Source organism: Schistocerca serialis, chromosome 2, assembly GCF_023864345.2.
Source record: "Schistocerca serialis cubense isolate TAMUIC-IGC-003099 chromosome 2, iqSchSeri2.2, whole genome shotgun sequence".
Taxonomy (NCBI): domain Eukaryota; kingdom Metazoa; phylum Arthropoda; class Insecta; order Orthoptera; family Acrididae; genus Schistocerca; species Schistocerca serialis.
Window position 1 is genome coordinate 1130676852 of NC_064639.1, and position 25012 is coordinate 1130701863.

A 25012-nucleotide genomic window follows, 5' to 3' on the forward strand; every position below is an offset into this window, starting at 1 on the left:
GCTACTTATGCAATAAGGGTCATTGCAAATTTTGGTGATAAACATCTTAGTAAATTAGCTTACTACGCCTATTTTCACTCATTGCTTTCATATGGCATCATATTTTGGGGTAATTCATCACTGAGGAATAAAGTATTTATTGCACAAAAGCGTGTAATCAGAATAATAGCTGGAGTCCACCCAAGATCATCCTGCAGACATTTATTTATTTAAGGATCTAGGGATATTCACAGTAACTTCTCAGTATATATACTCTCTTATGAAATTTGTTATTAACAACCAAACCCAATTCAAAAGTAATAGCAGTGTGCATAACTACAATACCAGGAGAAAGGACGATCTTCACTATTCAAGATTAAATCTAACTTTGGCACAGAAAGGGGTGAATTATACTGGCACTAAAGTCTTTGGTCACTTACCAAATAGTATCAAAAGTCTGACAGATAACCAGCAAGTATTTAAGAAGAAATTAAAAGAATTTCTGAATGACAACTCCTTCTACTCCATAGAGGAATTTTTAGATATAAATTAAGAAAAAAAAAATAATTAAAAAAAATAAAAATAAAAAATAAAGAAAAACAAAAAACACAAAAAATAAAGTTGTTATATTAACTTAAGTATGTTGTTAAATTAACCTAATTATGTCATGTATTGGAAAATTCGACTCGTTCCACATCATTACGAAATATCGTATTCATGATCCATGGAACTAGTATTAATCTAATCTAATCTAATCTAAGTTACTCGTGTTGGCAGCTGTTCTTGAATTGGATTGTGAATTTCAGAAAGCTGTGTTGAGTAACTCTGCTTCAGCAGCACTCTCATTGATAGTATTTCTATTGATATCACACAGAGAATATATTGGTTGTGTCTTGCCACATGCATACTTTACATATGACAAGAATCTCTTTGGCTCATCTGCCAGCTTACTAAATTTGGAGCTTCAGTAAAAGATTGCCAGTCTTGGGGGTTTTGTGTTCGTTTGAATTTGGCATTTTTTGTTGTTGTTGTTTCTGCAACAATGTTCTGACCTGTTTTGTGTACCATGGGGTACCAGACCCATAGTTTGTAAATTTATTTGGTATAAATGTCTCAGTTGCTGTTGATACTATTTCTTTGAATTCAAGCCACATCTGGTCTGTATCTGCTTTTTTGAATACATATATTTTTCATTTATTTTTGATGGATTTAGAGTTATGGTTCTCAGTGCCACTACAACAACACTGTGTTCACTAATCCCTGTATCCATTTTGATGCTCGTCCTTAGGTCAGAATTACTGGTTGCTAAGAGGTCATTATGATCAAAACCAGTTATTGAAGTGAATAAAAGAAGTCTGCATTAAAAGTCTGTTTTGGTTTCCATGTATTCTCAAACACTGGATTGCTGTTAGCTTCTAGGTGCCCATGTTGCTTGCCCCTTGTCAACCTTTGCTAAATTTGTGAATTCATTTAAACACACTGATATTTTCACACCATGTGCAGATGACATATTTGATTTTCAGAATTCCATCTGGGAGAACACTTGAGAGCTACCTGATTGTCAAATACACCAACAGAGTCTGAAATCACATTATAAAAATTCTGTCTACGATGTAAAGACATATGGGATAGAAGTGAGAAGTACAAGGATGTGCTGAAAAGTAATTCTTCTGAATCTTGTATGCGAAAACTCTTAGAGTTTTTAAGTAAAGCAAACACTGTTAACATTGTACATCTCTATTTTTCATGTGTCCATATGTATTTCTCATTGTAGTCAACCTAGTGACAAACACATTTTTCGCAACTAGAGACCAATTTGTTGATACTGTCACTGTATATTGTCACTGACAAATGTTTGACTTTGTTGACAGAGCCTCAACCTCACCTCTGCTTGCACTGCTTTGCCACTGTCAAAGTGAAGACTTCGAATATGTTTTTTAAGAATGAGATAAGAATTCCACTCTGCAGCAGAGTGTGCGCTGATATGAAACTTCCTGGCAGATTAAAACTGTGTGCTGGACCGAGACTCGAACTCGGGACCTTTGCCTTTTGCGGGCAAGTGCTCTACCAACTGAGCTACCCAAGCACGACTCACGCCACGTCCTCACAGCTTTAGTTCTGCCAGTACCTCGTCTCCTACCTTCCAAACTTTACAGAAGCTCTCCTGCGAACCTTGCAGAACTAGCACTCCTGAAAAAAAGGATATTGCAAAGACATGGCTTAGCCACAGCCTTGGGGATGTTTCTAGAATGAGATTTCTACTCTGCAGCAGAGTGTGCACTGATATGAAACTTCCTGGCAGATTAAAACTGCGTGCCGGACCGAGGCTCAAACTCAGGACCTTTGCCTTTTGCGGGCAAGTGCTCTACCAACTGAGCTACCCAAGCATGACTCACGATCTGTCCTCACAGCTTTAGTTCTGCCAGTACCTCATCTCCTATCTTCCAAACTTTACAGAAGCTCTCCTGTGAACCTTGCAGAACTAGCACTCCTGAAAGAAAGGATATTGCAAAGACTTGGCTTAGCCACAGCCTTGGGGATGTTTCCAGAATGAGGAGACGAGGTACTGGCAGAACTAAAGCTGTGAGGATGGGGCATGAGTCGTGCTTGGGTAGCTCAGTTGGTAGAGCACTTGCTCATGAAAGACAAAGGTCCCGAGTTCGAGTCTCGGTCCGGCACGCAGTTTTAATCTGCCAGGAAGTTTCATGTTCTTTAAGTTTTGGAAACAGATGAGAACTGGAGGGGGTCAATTCGGGACTGTATGGAGGTTGATTGATGACAGTTAACCCAAGGTGTTAGATTGTTGCTGATGTCACAGGACTCACTTGTGGTCTGGCATTTTCATGCTGAAGAAGAGGATGCTCCATATGTGGGTGAACTCTTTGAATTCAAAACTCAATTATAGCATGCTGTTCCTCTTACCTACGCTACCATTTGAGCCCTCTCATGAAAAGGACTGCAAATACGTAGAATTTAAAAAGCTTTAAGAGTTTTCACATAAAAATTCAGAGGTATTACTTTTCAGCTCACCAGCATGTGATTAAAATACTTTATAGGTAGATTATGAAATTATAAATGTGTCCTGTGATCATTGAACAGTTTATTCAGTGGTTACTTCATATGAGGTCAGAAGTGAAAGTAAACAATGAAAACAAAGACAAAACTGCAGTAATGTTGCATTGCCTTGTGGTGATAATGTATCATTTCAGAGGAATAATGCATATCCCGACGTCTTGTGAATGACCACGATAAAATGGAAGTATGGTAGGTAAAAGGACAGATATTGTGTGGGATTGTTACTTTATTAGCCTGTGGTGAGTAATGCCAAGCAATGACACACGTCTTCAAGATAGGACGTTATTGCTGCAACTTGCAAGAGGAAATACTTGCGTGTACGTGAATATAGAAGTTCTGGGGATCGCTGATCTGCTTTGAAGAGGTGCACAAGTCCTCGGATGACATATACATTATTTTGATGGCAGTTATTACAAGACAAATGAAATGTCCTTTTAATATTCATTCTGTGTTGAGTATATGTGTTGGGAACATTATGATTGACAGATGCTGTTGATGTGATGTGTGATTGATTGACTGATCTATTGCTGTGATGTCAATATGTGGTTTATTAATGTAGGTAGATGTTCTATGTCATTGAAAAGAAGTGAGAATTGTGATGTTGAGTTCGTTAACAGCAATAACAGTGTAGTTAGACAAGATGTCCGACACAGCCTTCAAGAGCTCATCACCAAGAATGTAGCCATTCAATTGCTCATTGCCAAGAATATAGAAAGGTAATGGAGAAACTGTGTTCAATTAGGCAATGTCCAACAGAGCACCTCTGTTGTGTCTAGACAAGACAGCCTAGACACAATGAGAGGAAGCCAAAAGGCACGCGCTAAGCTAAAGTTGGATGGCGTGAGGTCTGAAACAGGATACGTAATGAATGCTATAAAGAAAAGTACGTAGCTCCTGGAATACTTAACTTTAATCCATCCTTTTGGTACATCTGGAGATTGTGGCGATACAAATGAGACTCCATAGATACATGCAATGTTACTAATGGCGCCTTGCTAGGTCGTAGGCATGGACTTGGCTGAAGGCTATTCTAACTATCTGCTCGGCAAAGGAGCGAGGCTTCGTCAGTGTAGTCGCTAGCTACATCGTCCGTAAAACTGGTGCGAGTGCTATCCCGTATCTCGAGACCTGCCTTGTAGTCGCGCTCGGTCTGCGATCACACAGTGGCGACACGCGGGTCCGACATGTACTAATGGACCGCGGCCGATTTAAAACTACCACCTAGCAAGTGTGGTGTCTGGCGGTGACCCCACAACCTCAAATGGCTAATAATTTGTCTGGCAGTAATACCACTACAGGGGAGCAACCACCTGAACTGAGTAAAACCATCAACCACAACAGACGTATAGCAGCATCCACAATGGGTCCTTGGAAGAGGACTAACATAATAATAAAAGGACACTCCATGGGGACCTCTGACTGAGTGGATTGAAGCAACACCCTGTGTCCATCGGAATTTGTCATAGCAATCTTGCATTCCTAACACTGCCAACAATTTTTCTAACATCATGATGCAGGGTGAGCCAGGTTAGGAACTCGTGAATCTTGTGAATGGTTTTTTATACCCCCAGATGACCCACCACAACAGAATTATGTTAATATTTGAAAACAGCCTGGACAAGCATGGCAATCAGAAAGATTTTTAGCTCTTCATCCTGGTGCCTGTGGTGGCAGCAAATGTCCTTGTGCAATTCGCACCCAGGAACTTGCTGACTGGCTCTCAACTGCTCACTAACGGAGTCCAATTTAGGGTCCTGCTGTTGTTGTTGTGGAGGGTCAGCAAACAATGCCAGAACCTCGGTAACAGCCCACCTCCCAATATGTCCAGTTTTACATGGGCGAGCCAGAACCTAACTAAGGGCACGATTGTCCATCTCCGTTGTGAATTCCCAGTGTTTGAGGTAATATTTAAATTTCTTTAGCGTGAAGAGGACAGCCAGTGCTACCAGCTCATAAATAGAGTATTTCTTCTCAGACGGAGACATATAGGTAGAAGCATAGGCTAAGGAGCCCTCGTTCACTGCCTTGCTGCCAAAGCAACACTGCGGCAACCCCTGGGTTAGAGGCGTAGATTTGGACCGAGAAGGGTTGATTGGTGTCAGGAATGGCCAGATGAGCATTACTCAAAGTGATCTTAAGTGCATCAGATGCAGCCTGCTGGCTGTTAGTCCAGAGAAATGGCTTGCCCTTCTTTCCCAACATGTTTAACAGAGTGGCTAGCTCAGCAAACTTTGGAACGAATTTTAGGAAGAAGTTAGCCATTCCAATGAAACAGGCTACCCCTTTCTGAGTCTTAGGAGGGTGGAAACTGTAAATAGCTCGGGTCCTAGACTAATAAATTCTGACTCCCTCATCCAAGACTAGAAAAAAATGTCTCACGATGAGCTAATGTAGCTTTAGATAGTTTGACCATTAGCCCTGCTGGCCTCGATGCTCTAAAACCAGTCGCAAATGCTCATAGAAGGTGACACTGTAAATGACAACAGTGTCCAAGTAATTACACACATACTTGAACTTCAGATCTTTGAGCATGGAATCAAGAAACCTAGAAAGGACTATTGCACCGTTAAAAAGACTGAAAGGCACCCTGTTGTATTCACACAGGTTCCAGTCAGTGCAAAAGGCAGTGGCCACCTTGGATTTGTCAGCAAGGGGAACCAGGTAATATGCCTGATTGAGATAAAAAACAGAAAAATATTAGACCTTGGAAAACCATGAAAAATACCTATGTAGATCAGGAAGATGAACACACTGCAAGATTACTTTATGATTAGGGTCACAATAGCCCACAACAGGACTGAAACCCCCCTCCCACCCCATTATTCTTTGGCTCCAATCAAAGGCAGGGCTACCTGTGAAACCAGTCATGTGATTTACAAGCTAAGCTGCAACCACTGTGCTGCATTTTATGTAGGCATGACAACCAGCAAGCTGTCTGTCCACATGAATGGCCACCGACAAACTGTGGTCAAGAAACAAGTGGGCCACCCTGTTGCTGAACATGTTGCCAAACATGATATCCTTCATTTCAATGACTGCTTCACAGTCTGTGTCATATGGGTCCTTCCCACCAACACCAGCTTTTCTGAATTGTGCAGGTGGGAACTTTCCCTGCAATACATCCTATGTTCCCATAACCCTCCTGGCCTCAATCTTCATTAATCACTGTCCTCACCCATCCAGCCCCTTCCATGTTCTCATTCCAGCACTACACAGCTGTCATTCCACCGCCACACCCAGTCTTTTCCTTTCTCTCCTTTTCCACTACTCCTCACCCCCCTCCTCCCCACCTCTCCCCTGCCCCCCGTCTAACCTGGAGCACTTCACTGCCCACCATCCCCACCATACTATCCCTCCCCCTCCCCACCCCAGCCTCCTCCTTACGCCCTCTCAGTCGCCACTCCCATCATGCACTGGTGCTGATGCTCGCAGTGCGGTTTCACTTGCCTGGGACTGCAGTCATGTGTAGGTGTGTGAGTTGTGTTTGCATCAGAGTGTGTGTGTGCATTTGTGTGTCTATTGTTGATTAAGGACAATGTCCGAAAGCTTTAATTTTGAAAGTCTTTTTTGTTGTGCCTATCTGCAACTCAGCATCTCTGCTATTTGGTGAGTAGCAACTTTGCTTCTCATAATATTGTAACAGTGTATTACTTGTGATACTTTATTTTATAGTTTTCATTTGTGAGTATCATTCGATGGTTAGAAAATGTAGGGAGACACATCACTCTTCTGTAGTGGTATGTATCGCCTCATATTTCTGCACTTGGAAGAATAATCTCACTGTAAATTCTTCTCTATAAATCCCAATACATTATAATGTTAGTAACTTATATCTTTTGAGAAGGGTAATATGTTCCCCATCAGTATGTATCATTGCTTTATCTTGGCCAATGTTGTAACAGTAATCACAACTCTATTGTAATTACAGGAATGCACCTTTACATTTGCATGTAATAATCCTTACAATATTTGAATCTTAATGTATAGTTACCATAAAGTGCTTCTGTATTTGCACCCAACATTGCATTATCATCACAATATTTAAATTGTAATAGCAACTGCAGTGTTGTTGGAATAAAGGTCATAGTTGGAATAAAGTGCATATTTAAGTGCATATTTACAGGAAAGAATCTTTGAAACATTTATCTTTTATGAGATGCTGGCTACCTTCTCATTCCATAGTTGTTTACAGTTTTGTATTAATATCAATATAGATGAATAACATTCTGAGTACTTAGAACACATAAACTTCCTTACAGCTTTTATATCATAGTTCCTCTGCAATTTTTTTATCTCTGTTTTTTCTATCACACAAACTTTACAGTTTTGTATTAATATCAATATAGATGAATAACATTCTGAGTACTTAGAACACATAAACTTCCTTACAGCTTTTATATCATAGTTCCTCTGCAATTTTTTATCTCTGTTTTTTCTATCACACAAACTCAACACTCTTCACATGTTTACTAATTTCCTATTTAATTATCTTTATCAAGTGTCTGCGTTTCAAACTTGTTTTACTTTGCATAACATTGGAGTAAATCTCAGAATATTAAATATTTCATTTCTATCAACATTACATTACACACCTTATCCCTCAGGTGTGAACCATTTCATCTTTCCTTCCTTTTCGTCCCAGATATGGGGTCTCTCTATAGCTTACTCCTATTTTCCTCAGAATTTTGAACATGTTGCCCCATTTTACACTGTTGAATACTTTTCCCAGGTCAACTAATCCTATGAATGTGTCTTGATTTTTCTTCGGTCTCCCTTCCATTATCAAGCTCAATGTCAGAACTGTCTCTCTGTGCCTTTACCTTTCCTAAAGCCAAACTGATCATCATCTAACAGATCCTCAATTTTATTTTCCATTCTTCTGTATGTTATTCTTGCCAGAAACTTGGCCACATGAGCTATAAAGCTATTTGTGCAACAGATCTCACACATATCTGCTCTTGCCATTTTTGGAACTGCATTGCTGACATTTTTTTTTGAAAATGTGATGGTTTGTTGGCAATCTCAAAGATTCTACACACCAAACTGAATAGTTATTTGGCTACAATTCCCCACAAGTCTTCCAAAGGTCTTTTAAATTCTGACTGTAATAATGGTTCCTTTGTTTTCCATGTCAACTCCAGTTTCTCCTTCTTGTAATGAGCTGTGTGACTTACAGCTCATGCCATGTCTTCTGGAACATGGTCTTTACCATGAAGGGGACATGGAAAGTTTGCCTCAAGTGAGGATGAGGCTCTTTTCCAGGAGAGCCTGTGAGTGAAGCACAGGTCTGTGGGGCAATGGGCTGGCTGTTTGTTCTACCGCCCCTGTGACTTCCAAGTTTGTTTGGCTGAACATCTTCTAGACACGACGGATGTGCATTGGAAATGGGAGTGGACACATTATTCCTTTGGCTGATCAGATTTGGAGGGGAGCAGTGGGTCATCATCAACCACAGATCTGGTGGTTCCAAATTTTTCCTCTGTTTGTCATCGCACAGTGGCTTTGGATGCCCAGTGAGCTGCTTTTAGTTCTTTGCTTTGGTGCCGAGGCCACACAGCATTCTTAAAGACCAATCTTGCTCTCCTCTGTGAGCATGGTAATTGTGAGTAGTTCACTTTCTGTGTGTGCCTGAGTCTTGCTGCTTCTGTATCAGACTCAATTCAGCATTCTGTTGTTCCCTGTTCCTATATCCGGCCAGTTGATCTGAGCAGCATGTCACTTGTATCAAAACATAGTAGCTTCAATTTAGTGATTGTCATAGAGTTGTAATTTGATAGTGTGTTTTGAATTATTGGTGTTTTGTAAAGTTTTTATGTTCAATGTGTCACTATTCATGATGTTCAAATTTTTTATTTGCTGTTGCATTGTGCACTAAACTGTCAAGTCACTTTCTTTAGTTATTTATAGCCCACAAACTTCTGTGTCTTACAAGGGCAAATCTTACTACATGTATTTTCGTGGGTTATACTTCTAGTTCAAGCTTGTGTTTCATGTAGGCGAGGTTTGTCAGGCAGCCACTAGCATCTTCCTTCTACCTATGTTTCCCATCCCACGCTATGGTGGCATGATTTGAAGCTGAATCTCTGTTGGCCACTGAAATTCTTTACAGTCAAGTGTAATGGGGTGGGGGAGGGGGGGGGGGGGGGAGAGAGACTGCCTTGGCCAGCTACCTTATTATCTTTTAATGACTTATCACAACAGTTTTGCCTAAGCTCTACGCTGACTGTGTGTAATTTGATGACTTTAAGTTTTTACATGTTTTACTTAAAAGCTACTTCTCAGGCTATCACTGTATGTTTGTGCCTTGGGGCATGTACCCACTGGCTGCTTAGAAAAGGAGAAGTGTGGTGACAACATATCAAACCTGCCGTAATTAATTTCGGGGTTGTTCATCCGAACCACATTGCCTGATGCGTGGTGGTTTCATACCAAGCAGCTTTAATTGTTTTTCTTTATAGATACACACACACACACACACACACACACACACACACACACACACACACACCTTAATACTTGTATTGCTTCTGGCTAGGCACAATCTGTCTTGTTTTGGCTTTGGGTTTCAGCTGCATTCATCAGTTACAGAGCTTCAAGTTATGGTGGAAGTGGGTTGCCTTCACAAGGACAAGTTGAGATACGGGAATAAAATCTGAGAACTGGAAGAGGATGGGGATGTCACAGGCTATCGGTATGCCTTCACACAGCAATGGGGCCCCAGGGCAGGTGATGACATAGTGTAATGGTCAGGAGAGTGCAGCCATCAAGCACTGTATGCTTCACTGTGAGACATAGAGCAGACCTTAAAGTTTCTTTGGTTCAGTGTTCAGTTGCATGCTCAGTTGTACCGCATGCACTTGCAAATTATACATTGGTTGCGTAGAGTTGAAGACCTGGCTTCAGTAGTCAAGAAATCACAGGTCAAACCTGAGGCTGATCAACTCCCTAATAGAGCAATTAATCTGCAAATTAGTTTGATTGCCTTAGAGTGAGCAAGTGATCAGGGGCTAAGGGAAATGCAAAATCCGGTCGTTACCCAAAACAAAACCATTTCTCCAGGGTCCAGAACTGGCAATATAGGGAATACGCAGTTCAGTTTTGCTAAAGTATCTAATCCCTTCTCCATTGTGTTGCACAGGATAGAATGCCCTGCTACTGGTACTCAACAGGAGTTGGTTAAATTTTTGTGTTTTTCTGTTACCTTAGAAGAACAAATTAACATTTTTTAAAATGTCTTGGGAAACCATTTTTCAGTTGATGTATCCTTTGTGTCAAGGATCCGTGGCTGAAACAATCAATGAGGTCTTAGTGAGGAATGGTTGTTTAAGGAAACTGCATGTCCATGTGCTAAAGGAGCTCCTGTCTGCCAGAGTTAAAAGCAACCTCATTAATCAATATTGTTTTTGTGTTCGACATGATTATGAGAAACTAGTTGAGTATCTTCATCTACATCTACATCTACATCTACACTCCGCAAGCCACCCAACGGTGTGTGGCGGAGGGCACTTTACGTGCCACTGTCATTACCTCCCTTTCCTGTTCCAGTCGCGTATGGTTTGCGGGAAGAACGACTGTCTGAAAGCCTCCGAGCGCGCTCTAATCTCTCTAACTTTACATTCGTGATCTCCTCGGGAGGTATAAGTAGGGGGAAGCAATATATTCGATACCTCATCCAGAAACGCACACTCTCTAAACCTGGCGAGCAAGCTACACCACGATGCAGAGCGCCTCTCTTGCAGAGTCTGGCACTTAAGTTTGTTAAACATCTCCGTAATGCTATCACGGTTACCAAATAACCCTGTGACGAAACGCGCCGCTCTTCTTTGGATCTTCTCTATCTCCTCCGTCAACCCGATCTGGTACAGATCCCACACTGATGAGCAATACTCAAGTATAGGTCGAACGAGTGTTTTGTAAGCCACCTCCTTTGTTGATGGACTACATTTTCTAAGGACTCTCCCAATGAATCTCAACCTGGTACCCGCCTTACCAACAATTAATTTTATATGATCATTCCACTTCAAATCGTTCCGCACGCATACTCCCAGATATTTTACAGAAGTAACTGCTACCAGTGTTTGTTCTGCTATCATATAATCATACAATAAAGGATCCTTCTTTCTATGTATTCGCAATACATTACATTTGTCTATGTTAAGGGTCAGTTGCCACTCCCTGCACCAAGTGCCTATCCGCTGCAGATCTTCCTGCATTTCGCTACAATTTTCTAATGCTGCAACTTCTCTGTATACTACAGCATCATCCGCGAAAAGCCGCATGGGACTTCCGACACTATCTACTAGGTCATTTATATATATTGTGAAAAGCAATGGTCCCATAACACTCCCCTGTGGCACGCCAGAGGTTACTTTAACGTCTGTAGACGTCTGTCCATTGATAACAACATGCTGTGTTCTGTTTGCTAAAAACTCCTCAATCCAGCCACACAGCTGGTCTGATATTCCGTAGGCTCTTACTTTGTTTATCAGGCGACAGTGCGGAACTGTATCGAATGCCTTCCGGAAGTCAAGAAAAATAGCATCTACCTGGGGGCCTGTATCTAATATTTTCTGGGTCTCATGAACAAATAAAGCGAATTGGGTCTCACACGATCGCTGTTTCCGGAAATCATGTTGATTCCTACATAGTAGATTCTGTGTTTCCAAAAACGACATGATACTCGAGCAAAAAACATGTTCTAAAATTCTACAACAGATCGATGTCAGAGATATAGGTCTATAGTTTTGTGCATCTGCTCGATGACCCTTCTTGAAGACTGGGACTACCTGTGCTCTTTTCCAATCATTTGGAACCTTCCGTTCCTCTAGAGACTTGCGGTACACGGCTGTTAGAAGGGGGGCAAGTTCCTTCGCGTACTCTGTGTAGAATCGAATTGGTATCCCGTCAGGTCCAGTGGACTTTCCTGTGTTGAGTGATTCCAGTTGCTTTTCTATTCCTTGGACACTTATTTCGATGTCAGCCATTTTTTCATTTGTGCGAGGATTTAGAGAAGGAACTGCAGTGCGGTCTTCCTCTGTGAAACAGCTTTGGAATAAGGTATTTAGTATTTCAGCTTTACGCGTGTCATCCTCTGTTTCAATGCCATCATCATCCCGGAGTGTCTGTATATGCTGTTTCGAGCCACTTACTGATTTAACATAAGACCAGAACTTCCTAGGATTTTCTGTCAAGTCGGTACATAGAATTTTACTTTCGAATTCACTGAACGCTTCACGCATAGCCCTCCTTGCTAACTTTGACATCGTTTAGCTTCTGTTTGTCTGAGAGGTTTTGGCTGCATTTAAACGTAGAGTGAAGCTCTCTTTGCTTTCGCAGTAGTTTCCTAAAAAAATGGTTCGAATGGCTCTGAGCACTATGGGACTTAACAGCTGTGGTCATCAGTCCCCTAGAACTTATAACTACTTAAACCTAACTAACCTAAGGACATCACACACATCCATGCCCGAGGCAGGATTCGAACCTGCGACTGTAGCAGTCACGCGGTCCCGGACTGCGCGCCTAGAACCGCGAAACCACCGCGGCCGGCAGTAGTTTCCTAACTTTGTTGTTATACCACGGTGGATTTTTCCCGTCCCTCACAGTTTTACTTCATGAAGTATGCATGGCAGCCTTAGCATTTGCTCTAGAGTTGGCGGGAGGTGAGATTGTCACCACCATTTTGAAATGGATTAAACCCAAGAATCATTCCACGGTCTCGTCTCTCAAGAGGCCGACTGCCTATTGTGACTTGGATGACTTAGTCACTCTCGTGAATGGGGTTAAACAAGGCAATCAAAAGAGAGGCTGTGAGAAGGTGTCGTCTCAATTTTATGCCAGACCCACCTCAGGCACTGTTACCACTAGTAAGATGAGGTCCCCCCAAGGTAGGTGTTATCACTGTGATCAGCACGAGCATTTTGCTCACCATTGTGAGGTCAATGGAAAAATTCAATTTGAGAGCTTGATGACATAGGCAGGGACAGCGTGGCACCTTTTTCATGTTGCTGAGTGCATGTAATAAAGTAAAATGGATGATCCACAGTCCTCTTCCATTCATGTATATGTATGTCAATCACGAGCCGCTCTGTGCACTATTAGAGTCTGGCAGAAGTCTCTCCTTAGTCATAGGTGGTACTCCCAATACCAGATCATTTCTAAGTTTCCCACTTTAAACCCATGGGTAGGACTTATAGAATTGTTACTGGTCAAGTTCTTCCTTTGGTAGGATCCATGTGCATTTCTTGTCATGATGGTGAATTGTCTTGATCAGTGGAGGTGTTGGTGGGGGAGCATTCAAGCACCGACCTCCTCTTGGGGTGTGATTTTGTAAGTAAAATGGGATTATTTTTGGATTAAGCCCTTGGGAAATTTTGTTTTGGATTTCAGCCTGCAATCAAGTTTCACTTGTGTCGCCATTCTAGCAGGGCAGGTCTCTGTAGCACTAACACTAGTGGGGTGGAGTTCTGCGTTGTGCACCTACTTCCTGATCAGGCTGAGGATCTCCTTCAGATGTTGCGTGGTTTCCTGGAAGTGTTGATAGCTAAATTAGGTGTGACTAATATTACTGAATATCGGATTTTGCTTTCTGACCATCTCCTTGTCAGGAAATAACCCTACCAGCTATCTCCACCTAAGACGAAGGTAATGTGTGAACTGGTAGATAAAATCCTCACTGCCGGGGCTATAAGGCTGTACACCATGCAGTATCCATCACCAATATTTTTGGAGCCAAAGAACAATCAGGTGAAGGGGGGTTTCAGACCTGTTGCGGACTATCGTGTCTCTAATCATAAAGTAATCTTGGAGTCTGTTCCTCTTCCTGATCTACACAGGTGTTTTTCACGGTTTTCCACAGCCCAATATTTTTCTGTTTTTAATCTCAATCAAGCATATTACCTGGTTCCCCTTGCTGACAAATCCAAGATGGCCACTGCCTTTTTCACTGACTGGAACTTGTGTGAATCCAACAGGGTGCCTTTTAGTCTTTCTAATGGGGCGGCAGTCCATTCTAGGCTTCTTGATTCCATGCTCAGAGATCTGAAGTTCAAGTATGTGTGTAATTACTTGGTTACCTTAGCTCATCGTGAGACATCTTTTTCTAGACTTGGATGAGGGAGTCAGAATTTATTAGTCTAGGACCCAAAAATTGTTGGGAAATGTTAGGAATGCAAGATTGCTAAGACGAATTCCGATGGACATAGGGTGTTGTTTCAGTCCACTCAGATGGAGATCGCCGTGGAGTGCCTTTTATTATTACAGTAGTCCTCTTCCAAGGACCCATTGTGGATGCTGCTTTACATCTGTTGTGGTTGATGGTTTTATTCAGTTCAGATGGTGGCTCCTCTCAAATACCTCCTCTCTCTCTCTCTCTCTCTCTCTCATTTCTCTCTCTCTTCATCTTCTGCTTGTGATAGCAGCATGTACATCTGAACTGTCATTATCAGCATTGATTTGCTGTTGAACCTGATGTGAATGATCTAATATCTAAACTGTTCACTTTGGTTGGTTATTCCATCTTTTTCTCATGGTTACTTCCTGCTTGGCAGTCCCCCTACCGGAGATCCGAATTGGGGACTAATCCAGAATCTTTTGCATGAAGGAGATGATTATGACACTTATCCAATTACAGGCCACATTTGAAGGATATGCCCTGTGTGTTTTTAATCCAGTGGTTTCTAATGTCTTCTGCTTCCTCATATTTCTTTGTTCATTGCTAATTCTTCCGCATATTAGGAGAAATAGGTTGCCCTGGAACTCTGTCTGCATCTCTGCTCTCTTTGACAGTGGGTCTGCCAACACAATGAGGATGACTCCTTATTGGTTATTGCTGATAATTTTTATACAAAACTTAGGTAGTGACTGGGATTCAACGAGGGACCCAAGATAGTTTGATTACTAATCAAAGACCGCAGTTTCTTCCTTTTAAACTTAATATTGTTGACTGTCATTAAGTACGGAACTGGTATTCAAGTGTTACTACTTGAATTATATGCCATTGAAGAAATCTTAAAAGCTTTTTCTGACTTGTGTGTTGATCTGAAAGCAGAGATACCACAAAACAATGTTGATCTCAAAACCTAGATAGCACAAATCAATGTTGATCTTAAGTTACAGATAGAACCATCAATTTTTGGCAATATAATGTAATTGCGTAGATAAAAAATCTACTCACCAAGTGTTGGCATAATATGCACTTAAAAGAAGGTTATAATTATGCAAGTTTTTGGAGTCAGTGGCTCCTCCCTTAGGCAGAAGGGTTGAAAGAGAAGGAAGAGTTCTAGAGAAAGGGGTGTATTTCGGAAAAGTTACCCAGAGCCATGGGACAGGGGAGACTTACCGGACGGGATGAGAAGGAAAGACTGATTGTCAGGGACTGCAACGGACAACATTTGGAAAGCTGGGAGCTCAAAAGTGGATGACAGGGTAATACTCAAGGCAGAGGTTACTGCTTAAACATCATGCACGAGTTAATAAGAGTGAAAAGCTAAGTGCAGTGTACATAACAGAGGTGGGAGAGGGCAGCAAAAAATAGACAGGCAAGAAAATTAAAGACGTAGAAATTAAAACGGAGTCAGAAAGAAGTAGTTACCGTGAAAAAATGCTGACACGGAAGAAATAAATAACCAACAACATTTTTTAGTGCTAGTTTCCACCTGCAGAGTTCTGAGAAACTGGTGTCTGGAGGGAGATCCAGGTGGTACATGTGGTGGAACAGACACCAAGGTCATGACTGTCTTGTTGTAGAATATGCTCTGCAACAGGATATTATGAGTTGCCAGTAGACAGCCTCTGCCTATGCCCATTCATCCAAACCGATAATTTGATTGTAGTCAAGCTGGTGTAAGAGGCCTACAGAGTTTTCGTAACAGCTGGTATATGATGTGTCATTTCACAGGTGGCTCACCATTTGATAGAACATGTTTTGCCAGTTATAGGGCTGGAATAGCAGGTGGTAGGAGGGTGTATAGGGCAAGTCTTGCAGTGGTCATGGTCAAGGGGTAGGTGCCATAGAGTAAGTAGATGGGTGCAGAAGGAGCACAGGGTCTGATAAGGATATTGCAGAGATTGGGAGGGCTTTTTGTCAGTTTCCCGATCTCTCAACAAACCAACATTAACTTAAATGCTCAAACTGTCAAGTTTGAAACTACTGAATTAAATGCCGAATTAGTTACAAGCAATATTAAAAAAATAGACCTATAAGCCAAAAAGTTAGAAAAACATATTGCTGATTCATGCCAGGAAAAGGACAAAATAAATCAAAATATATTAGAACTGAAATCTACAATATTATGTTGAAAAGGATTTAATATTGGCACACATTCTGAATAGCAGTACTTGATCACTACATCGCTACTTCATGACAGTGACAAACACTTGTTTGTAAAATGGGAGGGAGGGGGGGGGGGGGGGGGGTGAAGACAACCCAGTTGTCCCACCACATTTTAAGTAAAGAGGGAAATGTTGACTCCACTGCATCACCAGCTATCAATCTTCTCTTTTGCCACCTTAAAATTTCTTCTTTGTAGATGCAATATGCAATGCTGCTTAGTTGTATTTGGTCAGCAAAGCTTTTCTTCTTACTAATTGCCTTTCAATACAATACAATGCTGTTTAGCAAGAGCAATAGAAGGCAGATTTCAGACTGCCTAACAGATCAAAACGAAAATTTCTGTTCTGACACTGACAATGTTGAGTGTTTATGGAAAAAGTTCAAGGCAATCGTAAAATGCGTTTTAGACAGTTACGTGCCAAGTAAAACTGTGAGGGACACGAAAAACCCACTGTGGTACAGCAACAAAGTTAGGAAACTACTGCAAAGGAAAGAGAGCTACACTCCAAGTTTAAATGCAGCCAAAACCTCTCAGACAAACAGAAGCTAAACGATGTCAAAGTTAGCGTAAGGAGGGCTATGCGTGAAGCGTTCAGTGAATTCGAAAGTAAAATTCTATGTACCGACTTGACAGAAAATCCTAGGAAGTTCTGGTCTTATGTTAAATCAGTAAGTGGCTCGAAACAGCATATACAGACACTCCGGGATGATGATGGAATTGAAACAGAGGATGACACACGTAAGGCTGAAATACTAAACACCTTTTTCCAAAGCTGTTTCACAGAGGAAGACCGCACTGCAGTTCCTTCTCTAAATCCTCACACAAATGAAAAAATGGCTGACATCGAAATAAGTGTCCAAGGAATAGAAAAGCAACTGGAATCACTCAACAGAGGCAAGTCCACTGGACCTGACGGGATACCAATTCGATTCTACACAGAGTACGCGAAAGAACTTGCCCCCCTTCTAACAGCCGTGTACCGCAAGTCTCTAGAGGAACGGAAGGTTCCAAATGATTGGAAAAGAGCACAGGTAGTCCCAGTCTTCAAGAAGGGTCGTCGAGCAGATGTGCAAAACTATAGACCTATATCTCTGATGTCTATCTGTTGTAGAATTTTAGAACATGTCTTTTGCTCAAGAATCAGGTCGTTTTTGGAAACCCAGAATCTACTATGTAGGAATCAACATGGATTCTGGAAACAGCGATCGTGTGAGACCCAATTCGCTTTATTTGTTCATGAGACCCAGAAAATATTAGATACAGGCCCCCAGGTAGATGCTATTTTTCTTGACTTCCGGAAGGCATTCGATACAGTTCCGCACTGTCGCCTGATAAACAAAGTAAGAGCCTACGGAATATCAGACCAGCTGTGTGGCTGGATTGAAGAGTTTTTAGCAAACAGAACACAGCATGTTGTTATCAATGGACAGACGTCTACAGACGTTAAAGTAACCTCTGGCGTGTCACAGGGGAGTGTTATGGGACCATTGCTTTTCACAATATATATAAATGACCTAGTAGATAGTGTCGGAAGTCCCATGCAGCTTTTCGCGGATGATGCTGTAGTATACAGAGAAGTTGCAGCATTAGAAAATTGTAGCGAAATGCAGGAAGATCTGCAGCGGATAGGCACTTGGTGCAGGGAGTGGCAACTGACCCTTAACATAGACAAATGTAATGTATTGCGAATACATAGAAAGAAGGATCCTTTATTGTATGATTATATGATAGCAGAACAAACACTGGTAGCAGTTACTTCTGTAAAATATCTGGGAGTATGCGTGCGGAACGATTTGAAGTGGAATGATCATATAAAATTAATTGTTGGTAAGGCGGGTACCAGGTTGAGATTCATTGGGAGAGTCCTTAGAAAATGTAGTCCATCAACAAAGGAGGTGGCTTACAAAACACTCGTTCGACCTATACTTGAGTATTGCTCATCAGTGTGGGATCCGTACCAGATCGGGTTGACGGAGGAGATAGAGAAGATCCAAAGAAGAGCGGCGCATTTCGTCACAGGATTATTTGGTAACCGTAATAGCGTTACGGAGATGTTTAACAAACTCAAGTGGCAGACTCTGCAAGAGAGGCGCTCTGCATCGCGGTGTAGCTTGCTCGCCAGGTTTCGAGAGGGTGCGTTTCTGGATGAGGTATCGAATATATTGCTTCCCCCTACTTATACCTCCCGAGGAGATCACAAATGTAAAATTATTGAGCATCGAGCACACACAGAGGCTTTCAGACAGTTGTTCTTCCCGCGAACCATAGGCGACTGGAACAGGAAAGGGAGGTAATGACAGTGGTACGTAAAGTGCCCTCCACCACACACAGTTAGGTGGCTTGCGGAGTATAAATGTAGATGTAGATGTAGATTAATACATGCACTTCCTTCTTTCAAGCAGTTATTTATTTGGTTGCCAGGAGCAGTGGCAGTATTTAACAACGATTCTTCATGTAAAATTATTTGTTCTTCTAAATTATTTTTATTCAGTATTCATTCTTATCACTTTTTACCTAATGCTATTTACTTTTAATATTCTTTCTGACAATCAGTAGTTCCTCACATAGTTTGAGTTTCCATAACACTTCTAGCAATAATCTTATCTGCATCCAGCGTTAGGGTACCCCGAATGAGGTGCTCTGTTGGACATTGCGTAATTGAACACAGTTTCTCCATTACCTTTCTATATTCTTGGCAATGAGCTATTGAAAGGCTAGATTCTTGGTGACGAACTCTTGAAAGGCTGTGTTGGACACTTTGTCTAACTACACTGTTGTTGCTGTTAACGAACTCAATATCACAATTCTCACTTCATTTCAATGACATAGAACATATTGACATCACATCAATAGATCAGTCAATCAATCACACATCACATCAACAGCATCTGTCAATCATAATGTTCCCAACACATATACTCAACATAGAATGAGTATTAAAAGAACATTTCATTTGTCTTGTAATAACTGCCATCAAAATAATGTATATGTCATCTGAGGGCTTCTGCGCCTCTTCAAAGCAGATCAGCAATCCCCGGAACTTCTATATTCATGTCCATGCAAGTGTTTCCTCTTGCCAAGTTGCAGCAATAACGTCCTATCTTGAAGACGTGTGTCATTGCTTGGCATTACTCACCACATGCAAATAAATTAACAGTCCCACACAATATCTGTCCTTTTACCTACCATACTTCCATTTTATCGTGGTCATTCACAAGATGTCGGGATATGCATTATTCCTCTGAAATGATACATTATAACCACAAGGCAATGCAACATTACTGTAGTTTTGTCTTTGTTTTCATTGTTTACTTTCACTTCTGACCTCATATGAAGTAACCACTGAATAAATTGTTCAATGATCACAGGACACATTTATAATTTCATAATCTACCTATAAAGTATTTTAATCACATGCTGGTGAGCTGAAAAGTAATACCATGGATTTTTTATGTGAAACCTCTTAAAGCTTTTTAAATTCTACATATTTGCAGTCCTTTGTCATGAGAGGGCTCCGAATTCTAGCGTATAACAGTGACGAAGCGGTGCAAGCAGAGGTGAGGTTGAGGCTCTGTCAACAAAGTCAAACATTTGTCAGTGACAATATACAGTGACAGTATCAACAAATTGGTCTCTAGTTGCGAAAAATGTGTTTGTCACTAGGTTGACTACAATGAGAAATACATATGGACACATGAAAAATAGAGATGTACAATGTTAACAGTGTTTGCTTTACTTAAAAACTCTAAGAGTTTTCGCATACAAGATTCAGAAGAATTACTTTTCAGCACATCCTTGTACTTCTCACTTCTATCCCATATGTCTTTACATCGTAGACAGAATTTTTATAATGTGATTTCAGACTCTGTTGGTGTATTTGACAATCAGGTAGCTCTCAAGTGTTCTCCCAGATGGAATTCTGAAAATTAAATATGTCATCTGCACATGGTGTGAAAATATCAGTGTGTTTAAATGAATTCACAAATTTAGCAAAGGTTGACAAGGGGCAAGCAACATGGGCACCTAGAAGCTAACAGCAATCCAGTGTTTGAGAATACATGGAAACCAAAATAGACTTTTAATGCAGACTTCTTTTATTCAGTTCAATAACTGGTTTTGATCATAATGACCTCTTAGCAACCAGTAATTCTGACCTAAGGACGAGCATCAAAATGGATACAGGGATTAGTGAACACAGTGTTGTTGTAGTGGCACTGAGAACCATAACTCTAAATCCATCAAAAATAAATGAAAAATATATGTATTCAAAAAAGCAGATACAGACCAGATGTGGCTTGAATTCAAAGAAATAGTATCAACAGCAACTGAGACATTTATACCAAATAAATTTACAAACTATGGGTCTGGTACCCCATGGTACACAAAACAGGTCAGAACATTGTTGCAGAAACAACAACAACAAAAAATCCCAAATTCAAACGAACACAAAACCCCCAAGACTGGCAATCTTTTACTGAAGCTCCAAATTTAGCAAGCTGGCAGAAGAGCCAAAGAGATTCTTATCATATGTAAAGTATGCATGTGGCAAGACATAACCAATGTATTCTCTGTGTGATATCAATAGAAATACTATCAATGAGAGTGCTGCTGAAGCAGAGTTACTCAACACAGCTTTCTGAAATTCACAATCCAATTCAAGAACAGCTGCAAACGTGAGTAACTTAGAATCAGATATCCTTGCAGTAGTGAAGCAACTTAAATCACTTAATGAAAGCAAGTCTTCCAGTCCAAATTTTATACCAATTCAGTTCTTTTCTGTGTATGCTGATGCAATAGCTCCATACTTAACTATCATATACAACCAGCCACTCGAGGAAATAACTGTACCGAAAGACTGCAAAGTTGCACAGGTCATGCCAATAATTGAGAAAGGCAATATGTTTAATCCACTAAATTACAGATGCATATAATTAATGTCAATATGCAGCAAGATTTTGGAACATATATTGTGCTATCGACAAAGGATTTCAAATTGATTCCATATTTCTAGATTTACAGAATGTGTGACTGGATTCCTGATTTGCTATCAGGGAGGTCATAGCTCATAGTAATTGACAGAAAGTTACTGAGTAAATAAAACATGATTTCTGGCATTCCCCAAGTAGTGTTGTTCCTTATCTATATAAATGATTTAGGAGACAATCTAAGCAGCTGTCGTAGACTGTTTGCAGATGATGCTGTTGTTCAATGTCCGGTAAAGGCATTACAATCCCTTAAGTGCTCAATTGGAGGTAGATCTGGTGATTGAACTGGCCGGGGCAATATGTCAACACCCTGTAGAGATGTTGGAAAACACCCTCTGGAATGTTGTTCGTGAATGGTAACACAACAGGTTGAATCACCAAACTAATATACAATATACAGTCATGGTCTGCAGGATAATCATGAGGGTGCTCCTGCTCCCATATGAAATTGCACCCCAGACCATAACTCCAGGTGAAGGCCAGTATGTATAGTATGCAAACAGGTTGGGTGCAGGGCCTCCGCTGGCAGCCTTCTAACCAACACACGGCCATCACTGGCACTGAGGCAGAACCAGCTTCCAATCAGAAAACACAACAGACTTCCACACTGACCTCCAATGAGCTCTCGCTTGACACTAGTTAAGTCACAAATGGCAGTGGTTTCAGGTCAGTGGAATGCATGCTACATGGCATGCGGCTGAGAGCTGGCCTTAAAATATAGCTGTCGCACAATACAGTGGCCTATGTGCAGTGACCGGTTTTCATCCAAGGTGATGGGCGAGTTGATCCGTTTGTTCCAAAGGATAGGCCTATAAGTATTTTCCACCTTTTGGCCGCTCAGCAATGACAGAATTAAGGTGCGCACCCTGCAAGCTTTCTCTAAGGATTTTACAGAAACTTTTTGGTAAAAAAATTTCATTTTTCTTTCACTTACAGCTTTATGTGTTAAGTTCATGATGATGTGCCCATCATTTCATTAATGGTCATAGCTGTTGTGGTATTCACATGAAAGTAAGACACTGCATGAAATTAGGAAAAGTGTGCAATGAAAAAAATAGTGGTCACTATGATTTTGCGTTTGACGCTTATTACGTAATATATTGTTGCATATGAAATTTAGCTAATGTTTTGAATTTTTCTTTAGATTTGGGTAAAGGTATCTGTCATCAGTCTCGAGATAATTCATCTGATGTGGCCCACTCACCTGCAATTGTGCTGTGCCATTGATAAATCCAGAGTAAAATATCCACAACATTCCTCATATTTCATAAATATTGGTAAAGAATGTAATTTTTAAGGACCATTGATAGCTGCTGAAACGAAAAATGCTATAGGTTGTGGATCAATATATGTGAAGACATTACACTTTTTCATGTACCAAGGATGTGCTTTTTCATAAGCTTCTGACTCTTTTCTTCACTTAATAAACTTTATAAACCATTGTTTCAGAATTCTCTCACAGTTGTGTCTTCACAACATGTTAATGAGGTGAGACAGTGTAAACTCTGTTGTGTTTTGGCAAAAGAAGCAAATTTTGACATGTCAACCAGAGAAATGTGTAGGGTTTACTCAAAATTCACCACTCAAGACTCTTCTCTGAAAGTTACAAATTTACATACTAATGAAAGCAGAGGTGACAGGACATCTTTATGAATGGTCACCACGCAAGTGTGGGTGTGGAGGAGCCCCATTTAATATTCACAAAAAATGTGAGTGTAGGCTTCAGTTTAGAACAGCGCTTCCCCTCCAATGTTCAGCATTTCCCCTACAACTGCTGCTCTCCCCATGCTTCCTCAGCTGACCTGTGCATAACTGATTTGTAGCAGTTCGTTGTGTCACTGCTGAAATTGCTGCAGCAGATGCAGTACAGTCCACCAGAGACGTACACAGAACACGATGGTCTTCCGTCTCAGAATGCTATGTGGCCATCCGGAGCCCAGTCTTCTTGCGACTCTACATCTCATGACCACCACTACCAGCCACCATGTACAGTGGCTACATTCCTACCAAGTCTTTCTGCAGTATCACAGAAGGAACATCCAACTTCTCATAGCCATATTACATGATCTTGTTCAAACTCACTGAGGTGCTGATAATGGCACCTATGTTGCCTTAAAGGTGATCTTGTCTAACATAATTCACCACATCCAATCTAAAAAATAACTGACGCTCATGACCGTTACAGCATGTGTTTAAAGCAAACCTGATTTGCGTCCTCATAGTGGCCCTACCAGCACCACTCCTTAGTACTTGCACAAAATTTGAATGGGCATCATCTTTCAGATGTAGAAACATGCCTACCAACTTTCATTTATATCGCAAATCTCCTTACTGGTGTTGGAATTTTTTTCTGTCAGTGTAGTAGCAGTCCTGTAGTCATGAGATGAGTCTCCTGCATGGAACAATTTTTCATGCCACTGAAGAGCTCACACTTGACTGAAACCTTTGTTTCACGAATTGCATAGATGATAACCTTCTCCTTTGTTCTTAATTTCATTGCACAATTTCTTCTTCCTTAGATAAGTGTGCTTTTTTAACATGCCTCCATGAACTTCAGTGGTATTTATAGTAATGTTGACATATGGGACACACAAATGTTATGAGCTAGCAGTTGAATTAGCACTCACTGTTGGCACAAAGTAAATCATAAAGGGCATTACAAGCAACTAACATGGGAGCAACTTCACACTTACAGTCTGGCATCAAGTTCACGCATGTGCAGTGCAGGAATGGCGCAAGGTATCCACCACCTCTAGCCACTGGTGACTGGTTCAACACTGGCCAAAGAGTAATTTAGGCGCCCAAGAGTAATTGAAGTGACCAAGATCATCCCCCCCCCCCCCCCCATGAACCATGGACCTCGCCATTGGTGGGGAGACTTGCGTGCCTCAGCGATACAGATAGCTGTACCGTAGGTGCAACCACAACGGAGGGGGTATCTGTTGAGAGGCCAGACAAACGTGTGGTTCCTGAAGAGGGGCAGCAGCCTTTTCAGTAGTTGCAGGGGCAACAGTCTGGATGATTGACTGATCTGGCCTTGTAACACTAACCAAAATGGCCTTGCTGTTCTGGTACTGCGAACGGCTGAAAGCAAGGGGAAACTACAGCCGTAATTTTTCCCGAGGGCATGCAGCATTACTGTATGGTTAAATGATGATGGTGTCTTCTTGGGTAAAATATTCCGGAGGTAAAATAGTCCCCCATTCGGATCTCCGGGCGGGGACTACTCAAGAGGACGTCATTATCAGGAGAAAGAAAACTGGCATTCTACGGATCGGAGCATGGAATGTCAGATCCCTTAATCGGGCAGGTAGGTTAGAAAATTTAAAAAGGGAGTTGGATAGGTTAAAGTTAGATATAGTGGGAATTCGTGAAGTTCAGTGGCAGGAGGAGCAAGACTTTTGGTCAGGTGAATACAGGTTATAAATACAAAAGCAAGTAGGGGTAATGCAGGTGTAGGTTTAATAATGAATAAAAAAATGGGAGTGCGGGTAAGCTACTACAAACAGCATAGTGAACGCATTATTTTGTCCAAGATAGACACAAAGCCCATGCCTACTACAGTAGTACAAGTTTATATGCCAACTGGCTCTGCAGATGACGAAGAAATTGATGAAATGTATGATGAGATAAAAGAAATTA

At 41.2% G+C, this 25012-nt stretch overlaps 1 non-coding gene across 1 annotated transcript; it reads right to left on the reverse strand.

Moving 5' to 3' along the window:
• Positions 1 to 1991: 1991 nt before the first annotated feature.
• Positions 1992 to 2066, reverse strand: Trnal-caa (transfer RNA leucine (anticodon CAA)). Its single transcript has one exon. It is a non-coding gene; the product is annotated as a tRNA-Leu (tRNA).
• Positions 2067 to 25012: the final 22946 nt, after the last annotated feature.